Raw genomic sequence first — 25,075 nt, forward strand, 5'->3', positions numbered from 1 at the left:
AGCCATACCCCCATCATGCCCCTTCACTGATGTCACAAGTGTCATACGGAAATAAAAATAAAGGTGGTTATTTGCCAATAAATAAAATATTTTATAACCCAGCTATGTATGTTTTATTTCATTGACAAGTGTATATATCGAGGCAGTTGACAAAAGTTGATTTTTAGAAATTATATAGACTGAAAAGCACATTGAACGACCGGCCGTAGCAAATATATAACAATTCATTTAGGATTAAACCATAACATCTGTTTGGAGTCAGGAGGCCATAATCCCAGGCATTAACTTTTCCTTTCAAAGAGGTAGGGGCATGAGTTTATACTTGTCACCCAAGGAAGTGACAACAGGTACCATTGTGGCCTTCAAAAAGGTGATTTTTAAGAAATTTAATTACTTTTATAAAATAGGATCTTTAAAATTTTGCTTCATTTTATGCTATTTTATCTTTATAGTTTGGATTTTGATAAATACATGATTTCTGGTAAATCGAAAAGAAATAGTTCAATGTACAATCATCAATACCTGTAAAGTCTTTCTCTTCTCTATTGCTATTTTCATGGCAGGTACTCAAATGAGCTTCAGTCTTTGGTTCTCTATGTAAAACATTCACAGCAAAAACTCATCTAGTTAAAACCACTTAATTTTCCTTTTCTTCGTTTGTGTACCTAAAACTAAACGGAACTTCCATGAACAAAGTTTCTTTCCAAGAACTGTCTGTTGGACACATTACCATGGGGCTGCTTCAAAAAATCATTTTAAAGTTCAATGTTAACAAACTCTTGTTCAACCATCTTTTTTAAATAATCAAATTCTGCCCAGTTTTAACTATCATTACCAATTCTTGTAGCGTTGTCTCACTGTTCATTTCGATGCCTCCATTCAGTTTTGAAAGACAAAGGATATCCCCTAGGGGCAGCTGCACATGTAATTGTAAGGCAAGGGGCACAATCCCCAACCACGCCTCTCTTGAATCGCCACTGTTTGAGTCCAGTGGCTAATTTAGTACTGACCATTGCTTAACTTTGGTGATCCAGCGGAAACCTGTGTGCCAACGTGATTATGCCATATCCACCGTTCACCTACCACACTCATTAACCATTATACTAGAATGGTTGTTGGGACTTGAAATGATGATTCATTAATCCATAAAAAAAAGTTGTCTCATAATCTAGTAGTGGCATCATTAACTCAAATGGGAACACATCTGACTCTTGAGATTACAGTTAGTAGTGACCTGGCATCTGGGTTTCGAATCTCTGGCTTGATGCGCTTGCTAGGCTCAACCACACGGATTAATTGACTGTAATAAAAAGGTAGCAAATTTCTTAGATTTAACTATGAACCTATGGACTAATACACATGACCCTTAGCATACACCTAAGAAAAATTTATATTACATGCATAAATACTAACCATTCCAAATCTACTATTTAACTTTATTGTGCCAAATATGGCTCAAAGAATTTCTCGTATTTCATACTACGATCATATTTTTGATGAAAACTTCACAATTCTATAACGATGCTTTAAGAAATTTGGGTTATGAACAAAACATTGTCTACATAAAATCATCTGACCACCATACAAGAGATTACAGTAAAACTATGACTAGCGGCTGTATTTTAAGTAATACTAGCAGGAGTGTTTGTAGGTGTGTGCGTTGGGGGGGGGGGGGGTAATAATAATAAAAAAAAAAAGTTTTGGTAGGTAGATAGGATCGAACCAAGAGTGTTAAGGCAAAGGTGGAAAATAAAGTGTGAAAAAAACCTGACATGTTTACCCGCTCAGCCAGCAAGGGAGAGTAAGAGAAAAACGTTTGAATTTATTTAACAATTAAAAAATGAGGTCAAATATCATGCCATCGAAATCGTGCAGTTAACGTTTTTTTGAGGTTTGTTTACACAAATTGACAGGTGTGTGAATTTAATAAGGTCAAATAGAAATACCGCAGTTAAGTTTTACTGCAAGGCAGTTTTTTTTTTTGTTTTTTTACCCAACTTTGGCTGGTTTTGTTTACCCAAGATATTGGGGGAGAAAAACCAGCTCCCTATAAAAAGGAGAATGTCTAAATTGAATAGCAATTGTCTGATATAAGGGGTTTCCCCCCGCATTGATCAATAGCTGATTGCTTTCTGGATGTTCCCGGCACGAGGCCAAGAACCACACCTTCACATTAGATTTAGTTTCGCTTTTATACGAAAAAGCCCAACACACACATGGCCAGCCGAAATAGCAAGAATTTTGTAAAAGTCGATGTAAATAAATCTAGACGCGCTTTCACAAATCGTACATATTATGATCTAGGGGGTATATAAACAGTTCTAAGACATAGTACCCCCCCACCCCCACCCCCGAGAACCCCGGCGAAAAAAAGCCTTTCTTTGACATACAAAAATGTGCACGCTGTATTTGCCTTTGATATATATAGATTGTCCATAATATGGCGATGAAAAACAGATGTAGACCTTGTGACAACATTAATGGTGTGATTGGCAGAGATAATCAAGCTTTGCATCAGCAATATGCTAATGAAACTTGAAAATTATCTAGTCCTAAATCTGAAAATGGTAAGAACCAGCAGTGTACCTGTATTTGGTTGAATCCACCATATAACAAAAACTTATACAATCTTCTATAGAAGTTGCAGGTAAAAACACAAAGTTCATCAATTTATTTTATTGTGGACTATTATTCTTATCTTTCTTAGTTTTTTCACAACGTTTCGGCCAACTATTCCTCTTCGTCAGGTGGTAATCGCAACAGAATAGGATCTCCGAATCTCCTAACTGCATTCTCAGAAATTACATCCATAGTTGCTGTCGTCTCACCACATTTTTGGCCAAGTAAGCCTTTGGCCGGCTTTGGGTAGGAGTGAAACTGTTATCTTCAGACAATTCTCACCTGGAACTGTAGAGATTCAACATCTCTATCCACAGCGCCACGGATCCCGAAGGGCAATCAAGGTTGAACTTTTTGGTCTTATAAATCCACGTTTATTTATTATCTGATCTTCCATAGTCTGGGCCGAACCGAATGGTATATATATTATTTAACTGAAATTCATTAATGAGATGAATATTATTTATTAATTTATTTTATTGCGGACTATTATCCTCATCTTTTTTAGCTGTTGTTTAATGACATTTCGGCCAACTATTCCACTGGTCTTCGTTAGGTGGTAACCGCGACAGGATAGGAACTCTGGATCTCCCAACTGCATTCTCAGCAATCACTGCCATCCATAGTTGTTGTCGTCTCACCACGTTTTTGGCCAAGTAAGCCTCTGATCGGCTTTGGATAGGATTGAAATCGCTATCTTCAGACAATTCTCACCTGGAACCACCTGACGAAGGCTAGAGGAATAGTTGGCCGAAACATTGTAAAACAACAACAACTAAGAAAGATGAGGATAATAGTCCACAATAAAATAAATTAATAAATAATTCTCATCTCAATAATGAATTCCAATTAAATAATATACAAAGCTCATCGCTAAATAGCAAATGAAAAAGTAAAATTTTTCATTTGCTAAAATATTTTTATCGGTTGTCTTTAGACTTAATAAAAGAACTGCTTAAATCAAGACTGCCAATTTATAAGTTTCTATTTGGAATTAGTACCAACATTAAATATTGTTTCCACAAGTTACATTTTATTGTGGAGAAAAAAATTACCCCTTCTCTCCTAATGCATATTTCTGGGCCCCGAAAAAAAAAAAAAAAAAAAAATGTACACTAAAAATCTTGAATGGTGTTAGTGTATAAAATTCCTACTATAATAAACATTAGATCACGTGATATTAAAAAAACAACCCTTAAGCATATTTTTAGGGAGATTTTCCTAGTGGGAAAAAAAGTATGCCTTGAACATGCTCTATTTAATAAATAAAAAACAATTTTTCATATATTTTCCTTAATTATTTTATATTTTGACAATTTTTGATGCAATTGATCTGAAAAATCTGTGTAATTTTTGATTAGTGCACGCTTTGAAGAACGTTTTCCACACACACAAGTTGGCACTTATAAAGTTTTATTCCAATATTTTCATTTAAAAAAAAAAAAAAAAAATGTACGCCAAAACTTACGCAAATTCATCTAATATTTTTATTTTATAAAAATTGATCGGTAAACGATTTCTCGCTAATATTATTTGTGGTGATTGTGTATGAATTCAAGTTTGAATTACGTTCCTTGACCTTGATGTAAGCAAAAAAATGGAAGAAGACAGTTTGCTGTTAAATGTGTTTTTCTTGTTCAAAATAAAATAAAATACTTGAATTTGCATGTTTTTTTAACCTAATCTGTTAGTACATAAAAGTTTTGGAGTAAACCTATGCTTTTTATTCCATGACATTGCACCAAAACACTGGGGAAGGGGGGGGGTTCCTGGGTCATAGTCAACAACCTTCCTAGAGCTGATAACAACAAATTTCTCAGTTTGCAAACTTATATCACCTAAGGTGTTGTAGGTTCTGCCTATCGCCCAACTTCCATACTTATCCTTTACTCATTAGCCAGATGCAGTTACAATATGAGGGACTCACTTGAAACACTGTGCCTGGCCTTGATTCCTGATTAGGCCAACAAACCCCGACTCCCCATTTCCTAAATATTTTTCTTAAACAGAGCAAATGGCTTTGCTTGCATGCTACTCATTGTAAAGTTGTTGCATAATGTACTTAAATTAAATTTCTCAACTTTATTTCCTGGTAAGATATATTAAATAAAATTAAAATATAAATTTCAAAAAAAAAGATCACCCTGCTGAACTACTGACTACAGGTTAAAAAATAGAAATGTAGCTGAACACGATGTGTAGTCGAAACTTTTGTGGAAAGAAAGCCTCTTACTTTTAATTATTTACTTACTACAAAGTTATTGCATATTCACCTAAACTTTTCTGAATTTTTGTGCTGAGGATTGGTCATTCATATTATTTGGATTCTTCGGACTACTGTTCTTATCTTGAGCATCATTTTCATAATGTTTTGGATGTAACCTCCGACCTTCTTCAGGTGTATCGTGTCGAACTCAGGAATTTCAAACAGAACCCTTTATTAGCGTGCTCTTGTTCCGTCAGCCATGACGGGATCGAGGTCCTAAGTAATTCGCAATTGTATTTTTTTGGTCACCCACACCGAGGATTGAACCTGTGGCACCATGGCACAGTGGTTAGAGTACTTGGAAAATCAATTGTAAAAAGTGATATTCTCCTGAAGGTTCAATCCTCAGTATGGGTGACTGAAAAATAGAATTGCGAATTACTTAGGAGCTCTATCCAGTCATGGCTGATGAAACAAGAGCATGCTACCCTCGTTAAGTAAATATGTTACAATAACAGAAGCCTGTTCTTGTAAGTGAGTAAATATGAAAGAGGATAGTCAAGGATTCGAACTTGCGAAGCTAGATTTGAAATTGAGAATTCCAATCATATGTTAAAATAAATACAAAATGTTATTGAAAATAAGGAATGTGGAATCGCAATTGTTTAGTTAGATATCTGTTTATTGGAAAAGGAATGTAATGATGAAATTTGTTTCTGTGAAAATTAAAATAAGGAATTTAATCGTCAATTGAAATTGTAAACATATTTTGTAAAGAGGTTACTCGAAAAATAGGTTACTGAACTCGGGGTCATGTCAGTGTGGCATCTTTTGCAACGTGACGCATGTCAAGGCAACATGCTCGATGAGTACATGTTTAATCATGCGATGACGTGAAGAGTTCTCAATATAGGTGGAGTTTTAGATGCAGTCTGGGAGAAAAAGAGGAGAAGAGTCGAGAGAGAGAGGTCAGAGACAGCTGCTGACACCAAACCTTGGAAACAAAGGTTAGAGAAGAAAAGCCATGTAAAGAAACTTTGAATTCCTCGAGCGAAATCAGGACCGGTCATGAAATAAAGGATTTCATCATGTGGTTTTGTATCTGCATCGTCGTGTTGTTATTCAACAGAAAAGGCATTGTCCATTTATATTATAAGGACCTTGATAAAATCATCATCTAAAAAATATGTGTTAGAAAGTATATGTGTCAAGGTATAAATGTTATAGAAACACTCCCGTTCACAGAACTGTCAAAAGTATAAATATAAAACTCTCGGTCTATCTATCAAGATATTCATAAATCTCCTCTCAATGTGTATTACATGCCGTTGGCTATTGTAGTAACATGTACACTGCCTATTTTATATATAAGAACTGTCTCTCTCTCTTTATATATATCCCATCTCTTATATATACAGAACTGTCTCTCTCTTTATATATATACCCTGTTTATGTCTCCAAAATATCTATCTCCACAAACATGAACATCTTAAGACAATATGAACACTCACAATGAATATATATAATATCTAGCATCTCACAACATGAACACTCCTAAGACTGTCTACCACACTAAGACTCGCCCAAACAAGAACACTAAATAAGAACAACAAAACATTTGGTACATCAAAAATAACATAAATAAAGGGTTCCGTCCAAAATTTCATCCAAATTTCTGAGTTTGACAGAAATATTCTCAAGTTCGACAAGCTACGCCTGAAGAAAGTCAGAGGTTACATTGATAGAAACATTGTGAAAATCAAACTCAAGATGAGAACAGTAGTCCAATAAATCAAAATAATACAATTCACCTAAACTCTTAATTACTGATATTTCTTCACTCTTATCATTACTTCACTAAGTGCATGTCTAAATATAAGGCCTAGACTGGCCACACATATGGTTACTTATGTATGATACTAAAATAACTGGTACAAATTCTTTTCTAAATGTAGAGTTAAAAGGGCTAGCCACTTTGCCGCCAAGATGACTACCTGTGTCTGTTTTGCATGATAAACATTACAAATCCTTATACTCCTAGACTCTTCCCATATCTCTGTATATCCTAATGTATATTAATACTGTATTCTAGTAAGTTATATCATCTTTCCTGTTCCAGCTGGACAACTAACCAATCGCTCTTCTCCCCAAGCTGCTATAACATCACATACTTGCACATATCTTGGGAGAAGGGTTTAACTTCCGGTCCTTAACTTTAGAAGGCTGACCTTTAAAAATTGATACTAAACATCTATAGTTATCTATTGAGACGGCATGCATTATCTTATAACTTATACCTGTATTTTATAGCTTATTTATAAAATATACTTATTAGCCATAGTTTGTACTTATATTCAAAGTGATCTATATTAAGTAGCAACTATATCTTTCTTTCCCTTAGGTGGGCCAAAGTACTGGTGATTTTCTTTACATGAAAACTAACACCTGAAGCTCATTTCGAATCATACCCTAACTCTTTATACTATAGTCTTTCCAATGTATTTATTAATCCACAAACCATATTTAATCCTCATTGAACTCTAGTAGATATAAACTTTAAATTTACAGCACATACTCATATATACCTCCACCCGTGGTTCGACTCAAAACGTGTAAATAACCACATCTTCCAATCTTAATCCTATTTTGAGGAGTGTAACTTCAAAGCAGATACTAATTATCTTTGATACTAACTCAATTAATCCTAACTACCCATGCAGGGGTGTAGAAATACCTAGTTTTAAAACCAGGAACAGGGATAACCCTCTCAGTGCTAATGGAGCTGTAGATCTGGTCAGGTCATCCATCTAGGAGAAGGAAAACTAGTGTTAAACCTGTGCCACTAACCTCATACATCTTGACACCAAACGGGGGTGGGAGGCCTTCTCAATCCTGGTCAACGACCTACTTAGAGCAGGTGACTCGATCAAATCACTGGTTTGCAAACCTGAACTGCTTAAGGAGTAGATAGGCTCTGCCTATCGCCAGGCTTCCATACTCCTTTTTTGCCTATTAGCCAGGAGCAGAGGTGTAATCACATGGACTCATTAGAGATGTCCAGTGCTTAGCTATGTTTCTTGACTAGAGCAATGAATGCTGTTCCCCACATGCGCACCATTCCCTTCTAAACCTGAGCATTTTGGGGGTGCTTGTTTACCATGTATGCTAACATGATTGGACTGGACCACTCTTGCCTGATAGGTTTGAGGGTACCAGTTTAACAGTTTGTCTGGCTGCTGTATTCCGACTGACAGTACAGGTGTCCTAACTATTTGGTAGCACTTAGAGCGGCTGCTCTATCATCAGTTGTATATCAGGATGTTTGTAGTGCCATGTCTCACATGGAAAGGGACCTTGCACTCATCTCTGGTGGGCATTCTGGAGACCACATTCCTGTGGATGAGGAATCGGCTGATGGTCTACTTGTGTTGCATTATGGTAGCTATGCACATCCACTTTGTCTAGCACCTCTCACCCTGAACTGAAACTACGAAATAAAAATAAATGACAGCTCAATTCAAAATAACGACTAAACCAGACACACTCGAACAATGATTTGCCTCTTCCCTTGAGTCTTACATTTACAAATATCCGTGAACTTGGAACTAACTTAGACGATGTAGAATCATTTCTCCTAGCAAAATCCCCGGATAACACTAAGTGAAACTAATTTGCACTCCTCCATCCCATCTAACCACTTTAACATGTCTGGTTATCTTCCACTTTGTCGTAAGGACTCTGACAGACACATGCACAGACTTGGAGTCTACATTCGTAACACCCTCCCCCATGATTAAGGAATCTAAACTAGAATCAGATGACCAAGCCTTCATGTGCTAACTAACTTTACAACATAGCATAGCAACTTATATTTTCTTTATCACTCTTCCTCGACCCAGGATTGTACTCAAATCAATCGTGTCTTTGACAGCATAGATGTAGTATCCTTCCTTGACACTAGCATCTAAATACATATATTTGGTGACTTTAATGCCCACTACAATAATCGGTTTGGCTTTTCTAACTACATAGATACAGCTGGTAGCATCATTCATAGCTTTTCTAAATCCCATTCCTTGACACAGTCAGTCATGTTTCCTACCCGTCTCCCAGATCGTCAGGACCAGTAAATCTCACTTTTGGACTTATTTCCTACAACAGTTCCTGAGGATTGTGTAACAAATGCCCATTGCCCATGCAAGAATGCTGATCATGCTGTGATAATGATAGACGTCACTCTAAACTCTCAAGCCCAAATTGAAGAGCTATTGCTCAAAATGACAAGGTACTACAATAAGGCTGATTGAGATACCCCATGGGAAATATCTTTCTCTTCCTGCGGAACAGCGCGCAAATAAGACCATTGAATGGTTAAAAGCAGCAATAGAAGCACATATTCCCACATGGAAGTTCTATAGCAAACCCCACTCTCCCCAATGGTTTACTTCTACTTGCGCAGCTGCCATTGCTCCAAGGAAACATGCATACCGCAGATTTATCCGACATAAGTCTAGTACAAACAGACTAAAGTTTATTGAAGCTAGAAGTAATTATAAGGAAGAAATAGTGACAGCTAAGAGTGAATATACTGAAACCACCAGGAAATGCATTGAAGCGCAGAAATTAGGAACTCGTGATTTCTGGAAAATCTATAATAGTGTAGTAAATAATGGGCAATCAACAAATCCCCCACTATCCAACAATCATGAAGTTGTTTGCACGGCAACAGAGAAAGCTAACATGCTTGCTCGTCAGTTTGCCTCAAACTCTACTTTGGACTCCCCAAACTACTCCCTCCCTGAGTTTTCTTTGCGGGCAGTAACCACACTAAATGATCTGAAAATCACTCCTTCTCAAGTACATGATATAAAAAACTAAACACCTCAAAAGCATGTAGATCCGATCTCATCCCAGCTGTACTATTAAAGAAAAAAAATGCTCTGCTGAGGTTGCTCCAGTTCTCTCCAAACTTTTCAACAAATGTCTTAAATCTTGCTTCCCTGACTGTTGGAAAACTGCTTCTGTGGTACCAGTTTACAAGAATGCTGGCAAAAGAACTGACCCATTAAATTATCGCCTCCCTCTTGTCACCAAAATATTTGAGTCCATACTTAAAGCTCTAGTCCAGCATCTTACAGTTCTGTCTGACCATCAATATCGATTTAGGCAACCCAGTTCTACTGTAGATATTCTAACTAATCTTTGAATGCATATACCATGCACTGGATAAGGCAGGGGGAGGGGAAGCAGTAGCCCTAGCTATATCTAAGGCTTTTGACAAGGTATGGCACCATGGTCTTCTCAGAAAAATATGGTATTACTGAACTAATAATTAACTCCTTCTTAAAGAAAAGAAGAATCCAGATTGTGCTTAATCGTCACGTCAAAACAATGATATAAATGCGGGTGTACCTCAGGGGTTGATCCTTGGACCTGTATCATTCCTGATATTCATAAAATGACCTCCCTGACAAAATTGTCTTTGAAATGGGCATATTTACTGATGACACCATGCTTTATAACAGGTACGAGGGGAAAACGAATGAACACATATCCAAGGCATTGGCAGAAATCCTAGAGAAAGATCTCCAGTCTGTAGTGGAATCGGGACAAAAATAAATGGTAACGTTCAGTGCTGCCAAGACTATACTTGTTTATAATTACAAGAAACCTTCTCTACCACTAATAGCTATGGCTTAAGATACATTACCTGAAATTACTTTGTTCAAACTCCTCAGCTTAACGTTCACAGGGAGCATGAGTTGGAACAGATACATGGAAGGCATTGTCAAGGCTACTGGGAAGAAGGTGGACTTTCTTTACTGTGCTAGAAAGTTATATATGCCTGAAAGTATCCTGTACCTTTACAAGACCATCATTCACCCATGTGTGGAGTATTGTTGTCATATTTGGGCTGGCGCATCTGCTACTAGTTTCTCATTCCTGGACAGGGTTCAAAAGAATGTCGCCAACCTGATAGGTTCTGAATTGTCATCTAAGCTTCAACTATCCCATAGACGAAATGTTGCATCCCTCTGCTTTTTTTACAAGTATTTTAGTGGTAGATGCTCCAACGAACTAAAAGCCCTTGTGCCCACTCGACATAAATACCCCCTACAACAAGCAGCAAAGTCTCACCCCTACACAGTAGAGATCCCCAGATGTTAGAAAGCTTTCTACTCTAATAGTTTCTTTCCCAGAAATTTTAGACTTTAGAATTCCCTTTCGGGTTCCTGCTTCCTCAACTGTACTGATATACAGAAGTTCAAGGGTAAGGTAAACATATCTTGCTTCTCAACTCCCTACATAGCATCCCTGCAACTTATCTCCCTGATAGTAGCTTCCTACAACTTCATTTAAAAATTCACCAAAATTCAGGAAATAAACCAATTTTAATGAAATTTTCAGCATTTATTAATCAACGATCATAGAATATAATGAACAAACCCATTATTTTTTAAATCTTAGTGAAAATGTATTACTTTGTACAAATAAAAAATACCTTTATTAAAGTTATAATTTCAAGTACTAAAAAAAAAAAAAAAAACGCATGAATTTTTTTTTGCTTGCCTTTTTTATGAAAACATAGATGTTAACAATTATATTTTTTTTAATATTTCGGGAATATTACAAAAATAAAGCTCATAAAATCCATGTTAATGAAATCAATATAAATTTCTTCAATTAACAATATTATCGTTAGACTAAGTATTGTTATTCAATATCGTTAGACTAAGTATTGTTTATTCAATATTTTCACACACACACATGCATCTACAATTATATAAATGCAACTTTGTCACTGTGTGTGAGTTCATTCATTATAGACTGAAAAACAGCTGGACCAATTTTTATGAAATTTCACACAAAGGTACTTGCTGTGCCTGGCAGTGTTTTAAGGTAGATTTTGCATTGAAATGTTTTCAACAAGTATCGGCAACTGATAATCGCTATGTATTATTGTACATATGCAAATGACCGGCCATTTTTTAGCTATAAGCCAGACCGACGTTGACATCATATTTCTGTTATGGAATTGTTCGTACTACTACTTCATACTTCACAGCGTACGTACAGACGCACACACGACCATTACAGCGTGTTTTCTTTTTCCTTCTTTTTTTTTGTTTGATGACGTAACTTCTTAATGTTGTTCCATTAATTGGAAAGACGTTTATTGATACAATTGGACAATTTACTTTCTTAAATCAAAAATTTACAGACGGTAATACCTCAATTACAGTACAACTTAACATTTCTTTATATTTTAAAATAGTTCTTCCATTTTTTCCATTAACTTGACTTTAACTAACACTTTAAATAACAAATAAATATATTTCTAGAAAAGTTCTGCTAATCCTCATAATTCTTCACTGATGTATCGGGGAATTTACATATATTGATTGCCTTTTTCCCGGACATTTTTTTTAATAAATTTCTTAACATACGCACTACCTAAATATTGACTCATTTAACCATTCTTTCGACAGAGTCTATAGCAAACTAAATAAACATCTACCGCAATCCTTTCTGACCACTTCCTTGGAGCATTCTATTTCCCAACACTGCAACCAAAAAAAAAAAAAAAAAAAAAATCAGCTCGGACGGCATGGTTTTGAGCTGGAAGAATAGCTGCTAAGGGGAAAAATCAGAGAAATTATCTAATTTCTCTGATTTTTTCCCTTAGCAGCTATTCTGTTGCTGGCACGTTGGATTCACTATGTGAAAGCTACATTGGTCAGTAAGGTATCAATATAACCAAAATTTACTAAAATAATTTTAGGATTACAAAAAAATATTGAATTTTACCAAAGATACAGACAATAAGCATAAAAATGGCATTAAATCAACACCCGACCAAGGTCAGGTAATACTGCTAGTAAAAAATATTTTGTGATTTTACCGATAACAGTTTGTGGGGAAAATTGTAAGTGTGATATATTTCCCTTGTATGCATGAATGTGTAAACATCAGCATAAGAAATTTTTTTTATATAAACTTGAAAATAAAATAAAAATTTAGGTGTCGAGTCAATAAGAAAACAATAATTTTAAAAATGGGATAATTTCTACTAACGATTAATTTGATACTTCTATGGGTGGACAGAACGGCAAAAAAATAAAATGTAAGTTTATAAATTTCATTTAGCAAATCATTTTCTTTCAAATTTGAATTCTATTTAGTCATAAAATAAAGAATTGTTTAGCTAATTTTTTTAAAATTAATAATAAAACTTAATAAATCGAGTAATGTAATTGCTAAAATTTATGCAGTATGTAGTTTGAAAATTTTGAACAACATTTAAAGTTTAAGGAAAAACATTGATAAACCGATGTCATCAAAAACTTATACCAAGTTAAAGGTACTCTTGCATAATTTGACCCGAATTCTTGTGAATTCCTGTCAAGCATGGATCGGGCGAGACCGGCAATCATCAATGTCGGCCGAGCGTTGTTCAAATGTTTAAACACTAATTCGACTTTTTATTTTATTTAATTTTTTTTTTCTGCTATGTTTTTAGTAATTTTTAAGGTGATATTAAGGGGGTGGGGTGACTTTTTATTTTCTGATTAGTTATTTATTATTTTTTTAATTGAATTTTTGGGAGTTTGATTAGCCAAATGAAAAAGCGCTATCTAAATGGAAGCAGACGACATTCGAATTGGAAGAAAGCGACTTATCCAGCAAAAAAAAAAAAAAAAAAAAAAAGACAAATATATTTTCAAACTCGCTAAACAGAAAAATGATAGGTAAGGAAATAAATCTATGTTACAAAAAGAAATAAAAACATCGATGCAGATAATCTCATACTGTCAGGAAAAGAAATTGCTGTCCCCAAAAAATGAGGTGCAACAATTGTAAACACAAATGTTTACTTAAAAAAAAGATCGTGTGTAAAGGATGGTTTCTCCTAGAGATGTACAAATGGACAGTGTCACCAAAAAGAACTTGACTGAACGACAAGTCTTCAAAATAAAAAATAAAAAAACAAGAAAAAAAAATACGGTTACAAAAAAGAAAAAAAACAAACTTGTACTTACACCTAACAATTATACGATTAAAAAATCTTTTCTTGGAGAAAAAAAAAACTTTCTGTCGATAAATATTTTGCAAAATAAAAAAAATTAAATACACATATAAATAAACATATTTTCATTTTTCAAGGTAGGCTTTTTTTGTTTTGTTATTTTTGATTATTTGCATTTTTTCCGGTTTTTTTTTTTTTTTTTTTTTTTATCATTAGTCTGCGTCCGTTACGACGCTCGGCTGACTCGCCGGTCTCGCCTGATTCATGCTTGACGGGAATTCGGGTCAAATTATACAAGAGTACCTTCTTTTTTTATTAGCTGCTACATTAAATTAAACGAAATTATTACAATTAGAGTTAACAGTTTTTGAAAAATCAGTTTGTGTTTACAAATGATTGGCGTTTTTGTCGTTAACTAACCAGTTTTTTTTGGGGGGGGGGCACTTGTACAGTTTAATCAAAACATTAAAGAATGAAAATATTGAAAAAACAAAAAAAAAAACATTAAATTGTACGTATCCGTTTTGAACTGAAGATCTCCGAAAAAAAAATTTCACTTAATTTGATAATTTTTTTTTTTTTTTTTTTTTTTACAGCGGAAAAAAACAGGTTTTTATGAGAGCGCGTTGAAGGCAGAGATCTTGGATTTTTTCTTAATTTTTGTTTGGAGTTTAGAAGAGCTACGGAGAGATAACTCCAGTTAAAGCGCCGATACTCCCTCCCAACTAGCTTTTCTTCCTAAAAATCGAACCTTTTGCTCGGTATCATAACAAATTGGTTTTTCGCTGTAAAACAAAAACTACTTGATGAAATTAAATGAATTGTTTTTTTTTTTTGGGGGGGGGACTTCATTCCATTCGTACAATTTAAACTTTTTTCGATATTTTCATTTTTAATGTCTTGATTAAACTGTACAAGTACCTTTGTTTTTTTTGTTGCTTTTTTTTTTTTTGTAATTATGGAATTTTTAGTAAAAAAATTTTTTTTTATTCGTCATCTTAAGATTTTAATTTACTAATCGTTGAAATAGTTTCGTAAAACTGATAGTTATTTTTCCCGAGATTTTTTTCTTTTGGAGATTAACTTTGATATTTTGGTGCTAGTGCAGAGAGTGATCCGCGCTATTTTTTTTTAAATCGTATTTCCAAGTTTAATTAAAGTTTTATGTTTTTTTTTATTCAACTGTAAGGTTGAAGTATAGAATAGGCACAAAACACCCTCCCCCTCACCATGTTAAGAATGGCTTTTTAAATAATAACGTTATTATTTACGTCTGGATCACTCTGCACTAGTACCGAGATTTTATCTTTCAAACGGTACTATTAAAATTTAAACGTAAACTAAACAAAAAACAAAAAGGCACTTTTGAGAAGCAGAGTCGTTTTTTTTTTCTTTTTCCGACTAAAAAATAAAATAAATAAAATTAAAAAACGAATCGATAAACGCGCACGGTAATTTCAGATGAAGGGGCCCTTCATTGAAGGGCTCGTTTCTTCCCTTTACACCGGCTAATCTAATGTTTTCGATTGCAATAATTTGGTACTGATCAAATACATCAGTGCCCATTGAATATTGTTTCACACTATTTTATGGGGGGGGGGGATCTCCCTCCCAATATATATTATATAATATTAGTTAATCCACATTTACCTTTATGTAGCACAAATTTTGATTTCCCTTTTATGATATTGGAAAAATGTATGAAAAATTAAAAAAATAATTCCTACCGCTAATTCCCCGGAAGTCGGTGCTCGCTCAGTTTACGTTATTAAATTTCCATTCTATAAACTATTTAATTTTATTTTATTTTGAAATTCTTTTTTCTGCTTTGTACATGCACCACCAGGAAGAATCAGATTCTACTTTCATTTTCGTCCCTCTCCTCCTCATTTTATCAAATGATTTTTTTTAAACAAAGTTATTTAATAAAAATTTTTTTTTTTGAAAGTTGAATTTAATTAAACCAAATTGGGTATTTATGCAGAATACGGATCGTGCTTAGTATTTTCGGTGCTTATGTAGAGAAAGTACCGTACTATTTTTTTTTTTTTTTTTAGTATTTTTAAGTTAAATTCAAATTAAGGTTATTTATTGTTTATTAAATTGTTAGGTGAAAGTACAGAATAGTTACAAAACATCCTCCCATGTAAGGATGGGTTTCTCAAATAATGACGTTATTTCAGCACGGTACCTTCCTTGTATAAGTACTGGATTTTCAAGTCAAATTAAATTTTTACGATATCTTGTTTATTAAATTGTTAGGTGAAAGTACAAAATAGTTATAAAAAAAATCACCCTCTCCGTGTTAAAAATGGGTTACTAAATGTTATTATATAAGGAGGGTCCGTAACTTGTTTACGTGTTTTAAATACTTTCAAATTTCGAAGGGTTATCGGGGTTTTTTGTTTGTTTGTTTGTTTTTTAACTATTAATAGAATAGAATGAAATAAATTAAAGACTTGGGTAAACACGCATATTAATCAAGTTCAGCTTGGCCTACGTAAATAGAAGGACGTTCCATTAGTCATGTAACCGGCCGACATCGCAGAATAAGTATAATGGTCACGGTTAGGCGATTATTACGAGAATTATTTTAAACCATGTGCATTTTAAAATCAATAATAATACACTAAAAAATAAAATAAATAAAAACTTCAATACAGTATTTTCCCAGCAAAAATACTCCATTTTAATTGCCCATGTCCAAATGTAAAATAACTCTTTATCTTTCGGAAATGAAAACAGTCACTTTTGGATCAGTTTTATAAATCCCTCGGCAATTTGAACATTGAAACAGCAAATATTAACTATCCTCGTTATAGTCATCTATCGCCTAACCGTGGCCATTGTACTTTATTCTGCAACGTCAGCAGGTTACGTGACTTTACTGGAACGGCCTTCTATATACGTGGGTCAGTGTCACGCTCGACTAGGTTAATATGTGTTTACCAAAACTTGTTTGGGAAAAAACTGAAATTCATTCTGGTGGAGTTATTTATTTCATACTTTATTGCATTTTTTGTCAATAAATAATCGTAATTAGAAATGTGCAAGTAACACAACGGGGAGACGCGTTAACATAATTTTATTAATATAGATATTAGTCATACCAAAGAGAGGGGCTTTTTTAGTACATCATATCGAATCAAATACTCGCTCAACTCGTCAAAGGACCCGAGCTTGCCTGGTGTCAAGCACTTGTGGGGAAAGAGAGGAGGTCGACTGATAAGGGGGGAATAGGAGACTATTGAATTGTGGTTGTAGCTCTCTGCAAATCAAAGATTTAGAAAATCCCCTTCCATTTTTTTTTTTTTTTTTTTTACTCGCGCTTTTCTCGTAGTATTGTGTTGCTTAACAATGGCATATATATATATATATATATATATATATATATATATATATATATATATATATATATACACACACACACATACACAAAGTCTCAAAGTACATCTACATCTGGCTGGTAATTTAAGAAACACCTGCCGATCTTACCTTTACTGAAAACCAGCATATCATTTATGAAAGTAAAGCTGCATATTCATAATGATACGCCCAACACACACGTACAGCTAACACGGTAAAATAAATAAGCTGCTAATTGCAAGGCAACCTGGCGTTATCCGGGAGCATAGATAAAATAGAAGAGTAAAAAGGGCATGGCTTGTTCTTTTAATGTATATGTATGTGATTATAAAAACAGAGTGGACTAAAAGTCTAGTTACAATCACACATTTTACTTTTATTAAAAAACTGGAGAATTATTTACGCATTCTATATTGAACTTTTTAGCTCTCAAGTGTTCAAAGTGCCCACCTTCAATTGTTTTCTATAAGTTATTATTGTGAAAGTGAAACAGATGAAATAATATTTCGATTTTTCGAAGAAGAACCAAAATAAGTGCTTACAGAATTTGAACCGAACCAGATTGACTTTTGCTTAAAACTCGGGTTAAAAAAAAAAACAGTTCAATCAATTTAAATTCTGTGGATGTATCCTCTGATTTATTACATTTAAAAAATATGTCTGAAAATAAACAGATGATGTAACATACATAGTCTGCCAGACTATATTATAATGCGTACGATTGCTCAACTAACTACCGTAGTAAGAGGCTAGCACAATATATTTATAATATACAATTAGAAACCGCCGGTACGAATAGCTGATCAGCACATGATTGCATGATCTTATTAAATACATATAGCAACTAATTCAATATAATAAAAAGAGAACTGACGGATTGGCCTAATTTCAGTGTTGTTTTTAAAACTACTAGTAAAAAAAATCTTACTAGTGAGCTGAATGGAATATATATATTAACGAATTCGAACCAAACTTAATTTTTTTTTTAACCCAAAACTAAGTTTTAGAGTTTGACAAAAAAAAATCCGTTCGGTTCAAATTTTGTAAAAGTACATTTTTTTTTTTTTTTTTTTTTTTTTTTGATAGAATCAGATCTGGGTTATACTGAATCTGATGTGTGTATCTTGCGTAGTTTCCGAATTTTAGCTTGATACACAGAAAATACGATCTTTACACACGCACTCACTGGTGCTTGTAATAGTAGTAGTGGTGGTTGGTGGTAGTACAGTACAGTACACAGAAAAAATATTCTTTTTACAGAAGAATATTTCACTCATGGTGAAAAGAAAAAATAAAACTTTCAGAAAACAATTGTCACCAAATCAAGTAATGACTTCAGACATACAGATTTTCAATTATTTTTAAATGTAAATAAAGAAATATGCTGCCTTTTTATTGATTAAATTACGATTTTAGCGTCCCAAACCCTACATAAAAAAGCATATTCTAAGCGATTATTCGGTACTAGTGCAAGTGCACTTATTGATCCGTGCTGAAATAACGCTATTATTTAGAAAGCCATTCTTAACATGAGGAGGAAAGGGTGTTTGGGTTTGTATTACTGTACAGTACAGTACACAGATTCGAAAAAGTTGTCAACAAATATATAACAAATAAATGTTATCAAAGGTAAGGTAAGTTACTTTTCTACCTAACTTGATGTTTTAGTGTTTTTATTTAATGTAACATGTTTATTCAACTCGAAAAACATACGGTGTTTACCGATGTATGGGAAAATTTTAAATGGCGCCCGGCCCGACTCTTTGACACGGTAAGTTTGGGAAAAGGAGTTAAAAATAAAAAATATGCAAAATACTGTTAAAAACCCACCGAATATATATCAGCCTCTGTTACGGTAAAATATATTGAGCGAGTTTCTAACAGTATTTTGTCTAGTTTTTTATTTATAACTCATTTTCCCAAACTTACCGTGTCAAAGAGAAAGTCGGGCGCCATATAAAATTTTCCCATACATCGGTAAACACTGTTTTTCGAGCTGAATAAACATGTTACATTAAATAAAAACATTAGAAAATTATCCAGTGAGGTAGAAAAGTAACTTATCTTACCTTTGATAACATTTATTTGTTATATAATTTTTTTTGACAACTTTTTCGAATCTATATGTACAGTAATACAAACCCAAAATGGATATTAAATGTTTATGAATATTTTTACTTTGTTACATCAAATAATAGTGTGGCATGACGTATTTTGAAAAATGAGTTTGCGGCCCGAAAACATACACAATTGAAAAATAAATGGTCTCAAATTCACGGTCTACTCTTTTTTCTTTAAATATATTAATGATTATAGCAAACGGTCAAATTCAGTTGCTGGAATATAACTTCCGACCAAACTTTCAGTTTTTCCAAATTTATTTATTAAATCGGTAGGGGAAAATACAGAATAGTTAACAAAACCCCTCGCCATGTTAAGATTGGCTTTCTGAATAAAGTTATTTCAGCAGCAGCAGCAGCAGCAGCACTGTCAGTAAACCATTCTTAATATGGAGTGATGGTGGTGTTTTGTTAACCATTCTGTACGTCCATCTAACTATTCTGTACTTCCACCCAACAATGATTAACCTAATCTTAATTTGATTTAGTTATTAAAAACAAATCAAATTAAAATTAGTACGAAACTTGTCAAACCATAATAGTAACCAAAACAGGAAGTCTTGAATATCAAGAACTGGATCTGACCGGACACCGTTTGCTGCGCATTGAGTCGGGGATTCTTCTGATTTAGCATTATTAATCATAATTAAAGGCCTTTTTTTTTTTTTTTCTATTTTTTTTTTTTCAAAATTCATTTATTTAAAAAAAAAAAAAAAAAAAAAAAAAGGTAAAACTATACAAACACCGTGACAGCGAATTAACCCTACCCCTAACCCCAAACCTAACCCTAAACCCTAACCCTAACCCTAACGCTGTCACGGTGTTTGTATAATAATACCAAAAAAAAAAATCAACGCACGTAGAAAACAGTTTTAGACTAAAAACAGTTTTAGTTATCAACACTAAAAACATTTAAAAGGTGATTATTATAATGACATTTATTTCTACAATACACATATCTTTCATTTTTTTAAAGACGAGATTAGTCTCGTCGCATTAAATGGCATTTAAACTAATTTAAACAAAACTGATAAATAATCAAAGATTTACTGAACGCGGTTTGTTTATGTAAATAAATAAAAATTGTAAAAAGTAAAACTGGGAAAAAATGATTCATACAATATTATTTTAATAAATATACTACTGAATCAAGTAACGCAGATCCAAGAAAGGTGGGGTGTTAAATATTGCGCCAGCCTTGCTTCACTATAGATTCTTCCTACATGGGGTACTGATCGTCTCAAAACTGAAAGGAGGCCAATAGAAGCTTGATGAAAAAAGGCAAAGTTTATTATATATATATACACGCATTTGAACGTAATTATTACAAAGTTTAACGTCTCAATTTATTCACAAATTAAACATATTTTGTCACCTGAATAGAAAAATTAGGTTGAAAGATATGATAGTTTCAATCAGGTGTTTTTGTATTTCTTTTAATGTGTCAATTGACAGTAAAATTATATCTAAATTATAAAATTAAAAATATATATATATATATAAGTACAGAACTCATAACCGGTGTTACCTGGGAGTATTTATTTTGTACTTTCATATTTGTTTTGCATTTAATTTTAAATGTCATTTATTAGGGTTTTTTTATTTTTGTATGAAAATAGGTACTCATGCAATCATGCATGATCCGTGCTGAAATAATAACGTTATTATTTAAAAAGCCATTCTTAACATAGGGGGGGGGGTTGTACCTATTCTGTACTTTAACATTACAATTGAATAAAAAAAAAAAAACATAAAACTTTAATTAAACTTGGAAATACGATTTAAAAAAAATAGCGCGGATCAGTAAGTGCACTGCAGTACTGCACTGCACTAGCACCAAAAAAACATAAAACTTTAATTAAACGTGAAAATACGATTGAAAAAAATAGCGCGGATCACTCTCTGCATTAGCACCGATATATATATATATATATATATATATATATTACGGCAAGTTAGCTACGCATAAAATGTTTGTTTTATTAGGCTAATATATATGAATGATCCTTTAGAATACGGACAGTGCTGAAATAATAACACTATTATTTAGAAATCTATTTTTAACATGGTGAAATGGAGGGCGTTTTGCAACTATTCTGTACTTTCACCTAACAATTTATTGAATTTAACTTGAAATAATTTTTTTTTTTTAATTTAAAAAATAGCACGGTTCGCAGAGTACCATGTGTGTGTTTCGTTGTATCACGGCTCTTCAGTGAGGCTAGGAATACATATATTTTAGAAATATTAAAACCAATTATATATATATATATATATATATATATATATATATATATATATATATATATATATATGCGTGTGTGCGTGCATAATTTGTTTTACTCGATACTTTTTAAAAATTTTCTTTTGAAAAAAAAATTACTTTTGGTGATCGATTTCATTTTAAAGGACGCTTTTTTACATAACCAATGTTTTAACATCGTGCACGTTAATTGATATATGGATAATTTTTACAAACGAACCAGACTATCCACACACAACCATATAAAAAAAAAATTTAAAAAGAAAGAAAATCATATACATACGTTGATGTATTCCTCGTACTCAATCCGTTATAAACCATGGGACAAAAAGCGACAGACATATCTTTTTTGTGTTGCTTTTTTTTTGTGTTGCTTTTTTTTACCCGTCCCTTTTTCAGTTTTGATACGATTATTACTTAAAATTTCCCCAAGAACACATATAGTAGCATTAGTAGTTACTACTATTCGCACTAGTACTGGTAGAAATTAACTAGAATAGATCTCGTGGACATACAAGAAAAAAAAAAAGCAGGGGAGTTAGGAGAAAAAAAAAAGAAAGAGTTGTCCCGTTCTGGTAAATCGATTGTACCTTTTCAGCGAGCGAGTAATTCCCTCCTACTTTCTCTTTAACAATTAATACGTACGTGTGTGCGACGTGCGCTAAGTGATGTCTTCTACCTCCCTCTATTGAAGACATTGCCAATTGGTAACTTCCTCTCTGTTAGCTCCTCCTACTACGCTTGTTTCTCTCGCGATACGCGAGTCAACAGCTAAACAAATAACCAAGGGTTGTCTCCCCTTGTTCGTATTTTCAGCAACTTCCGCCGGTGTTCGTTTGTCATCTGGCGCTTGCGTTTTACATCGGCACCCAAAATAACGGTCTACATTGTTCCTATAATGACCCTGTCGATTGCAGTATGAAGCTAATCCTGTGCAGTTGTAGGAGGTTCACTTTACCAGTCTTTGCCTTTTCACTTTGAGAAGGGATTAGTTTATTGCTATATTATTGTTATACTTATCAGACGCATTTCGATATAAAACCTATGTAAGAACACTTCCAGACACATCAAGTACCTTCGTGTGAACTTAAAAAAATATCTACCCAGCCGTTTCAGAGCTCATAGGGAACGAACTCACACACACAAAGTTCCTTGTATATAATAGATAGATAATTATTGTGTACATCTAGTAGAGTCTATTTACTTACCTACTCACGAGGACAGGGTTAGACACAGGGTCTGTTTTTTAAGGCAGGAAAAATCCAACTCTCCGCCAAAGGTATTTTGAATTGACAGAAATTAAAATTGTCTTGTTTAGGCCAAAGACAGAAATGAAGACAGATTGTTCAAATGTGAAGAAACTATATTTGAATGGTAAAACTATTGAGATTGTCCATTGTGTTACCTTCGTCATATAATTGAATTCATATTATTACTACCTCTATTTTTCTACTACTACCATTAGTATTATTACTAACACTTTTAGTTCTACTTTTTATTTTACTGGCTGGTTCTGCTGGCTCACTATTGCTTTACAAAGTTAACTACTGAAAACATTAATTTAAAATAACCACAGACACAAGAACATTTTATATATGTAAATAAACGTTAACATTTTGGTAATTTCATTACAGATTTATTTATCTTTTGAATATGATCATAAAGAAAGGAAAAGAAAGAAGAAATCAATTTGCCTTTTCACTTACTATTTAGAAATAGACCTTGAGCAGAGATTTTAACCAGATAAAGCCACAGTGGTTCTTAGAATTTATACACAAAATTATTCGTGATTTATGCATGTTTTTATTTTATTTTAAAAAGCCATTCTTAACATGGGGGGGGGGTTGTACCTATTCTGTACTTTAACATTACAATTGAATAAAAAAAAAAACATAAAACTTTAATTAAACTTGGAAATACGATTTAAAAAAAAATAGCGCGGATCAGTAAGTGCACTGCACTGCACTAGCACCAAAAAAACATAAAACTTTAATTAAACGTGAAAATACGATTGAAAAAAATAGCGCGGATCACTCTCTGCATTAGCACCGATATATATATATATATATATATATATATATATATATATATATATATATTACGGCAAGTTAGCTACGCATAAAATGTTTGTTTTATTAGGCTAATATATATGAATGATCCTTTAGAATACGGACAGTGCTGAAATAATAACACTATTATTTAGAAATCTATTTTTAACATGGTGAAATGGAGGGCGTTTTGCAACTATTCTGTACTTTCATCTAACAATTTATTGAATTTAACTTGAAATAATTTTTTTTTTTTTATTTAAAAAATAGCACGGTTCGCAGAGTACCATGTGTGTGTTTCGTTGTATCACGGCTCTTCAGTGAGGCTAGGAATACATATATTTTAGAAATATTAAAACCAATTATATATATATATATATATATATATATATATATATATATATATATATATATATATGCGTGTGTGCGTGCATAATTTGTTTTACTCGATACTTTTTAAAAATTTTCTTTTGAAAAAAAAATTACTTTTGGTGATCGATTTCATTTTAAAGGACGCTTTTTTACATAACCAATGTTTTAACATCGTGCACGTTAATTGATATATGGATAATTTTTACAAACGAACCAGACTATCCACACACAACCATATAAAAAAAAAAAAAAAACATTTAAAAAGAAAGAAAATCATATACATACGTTGATGTATTCCTCGTACTCAATCCGTTAAAAACCATGGGACAAAAAGCGACAGACATATCTTTTTTTGTGTTGCTTTTTTTTTGTGTTGCTTTTTTTTACCCGTCCCTTTTTCAGTTTTGATACGATTATTACTTAAAATTTCCTCAAGAACACATATAGTAGCATTAGTAGTTACTACTATTCGCACTAGTACTGGTAGAAATTAACTAGAATAGATCTCGTGGACACACAAGAAAAAAAAAGCAGGGGAGTTAGGAGAAAAAAAAAAGAAAGAGTTGTCCCGTTCTGGTAAATCGATTGTACCTTTTCAGCGAGCGAGTAATTCCCTCCTACTTTCTCTTTAACAATTAATACGTACGTGTGTGCGACGTGCGCTAAGTGATGTCTTCTACCTCCCTCTATTGAAGACATTGCCAATTGGTAACTTCCTCTCTGTTAGCTCCTCCTACTACGCTTGTTTCTCTCGCGATACGCGAGTCAACAGCTAAACAAATAACCAAGGGTTGTCTCCCCTTGTTCGTATTTTCAGCAACTTCCGCCGGTGTTCGTTTGTCATCTGGCGCTTGCGTTTTACATCGGCACCCAAATCAACGGTCTACATTGTTCCTATAATGACCCTGTCGATTGCAGTATGAAGCTAATCCTGTGCAGTTGTAGGAGGTTCACTTTACCAGTCTTTGCCTTTTCACTTTGAGAAGGGATTAGTTTATTGCTATACTATTGTTATACTTATCAGACGCATTTCGATATAAAACCTATGTAAGA

The 25,075-nt window shown here is 33.3% G+C and overlaps 1 protein-coding gene across 2 annotated transcripts in view; it reads right to left on the minus strand.

Moving 5' to 3' along the window:
• The window catches only part of LOC145252699 (uncharacterized), a 75,378-nt gene extending 50,618 nt beyond the window's left edge, over positions 1–24,760 (minus strand). The window contains exon 1 of one of the 2 annotated variants that reach the window (XM_080112523.1): positions 24,308–24,760. The gene's annotated coding sequence lies outside the window, so the exon portion shown is untranslated. Of the gene's footprint in view, positions 1–21,885; positions 22,223–24,307 lie in introns of those variants that run through there. The other variant, XM_080112522.1, reaches the window with a different exon arrangement.
• Between the last annotated feature and the right edge of the window lie 315 nt (positions 24,761–25,075).

Source organism: Euprymna scolopes, chromosome 29, assembly GCF_053919585.1.
Source record: "Euprymna scolopes isolate OS-2025 chromosome 29, ASM5391958v1, whole genome shotgun sequence".
In the NCBI taxonomy this organism is placed as follows: Eukaryota; Metazoa; Mollusca; class Cephalopoda; order Sepiida; family Sepiolidae; genus Euprymna; species Euprymna scolopes.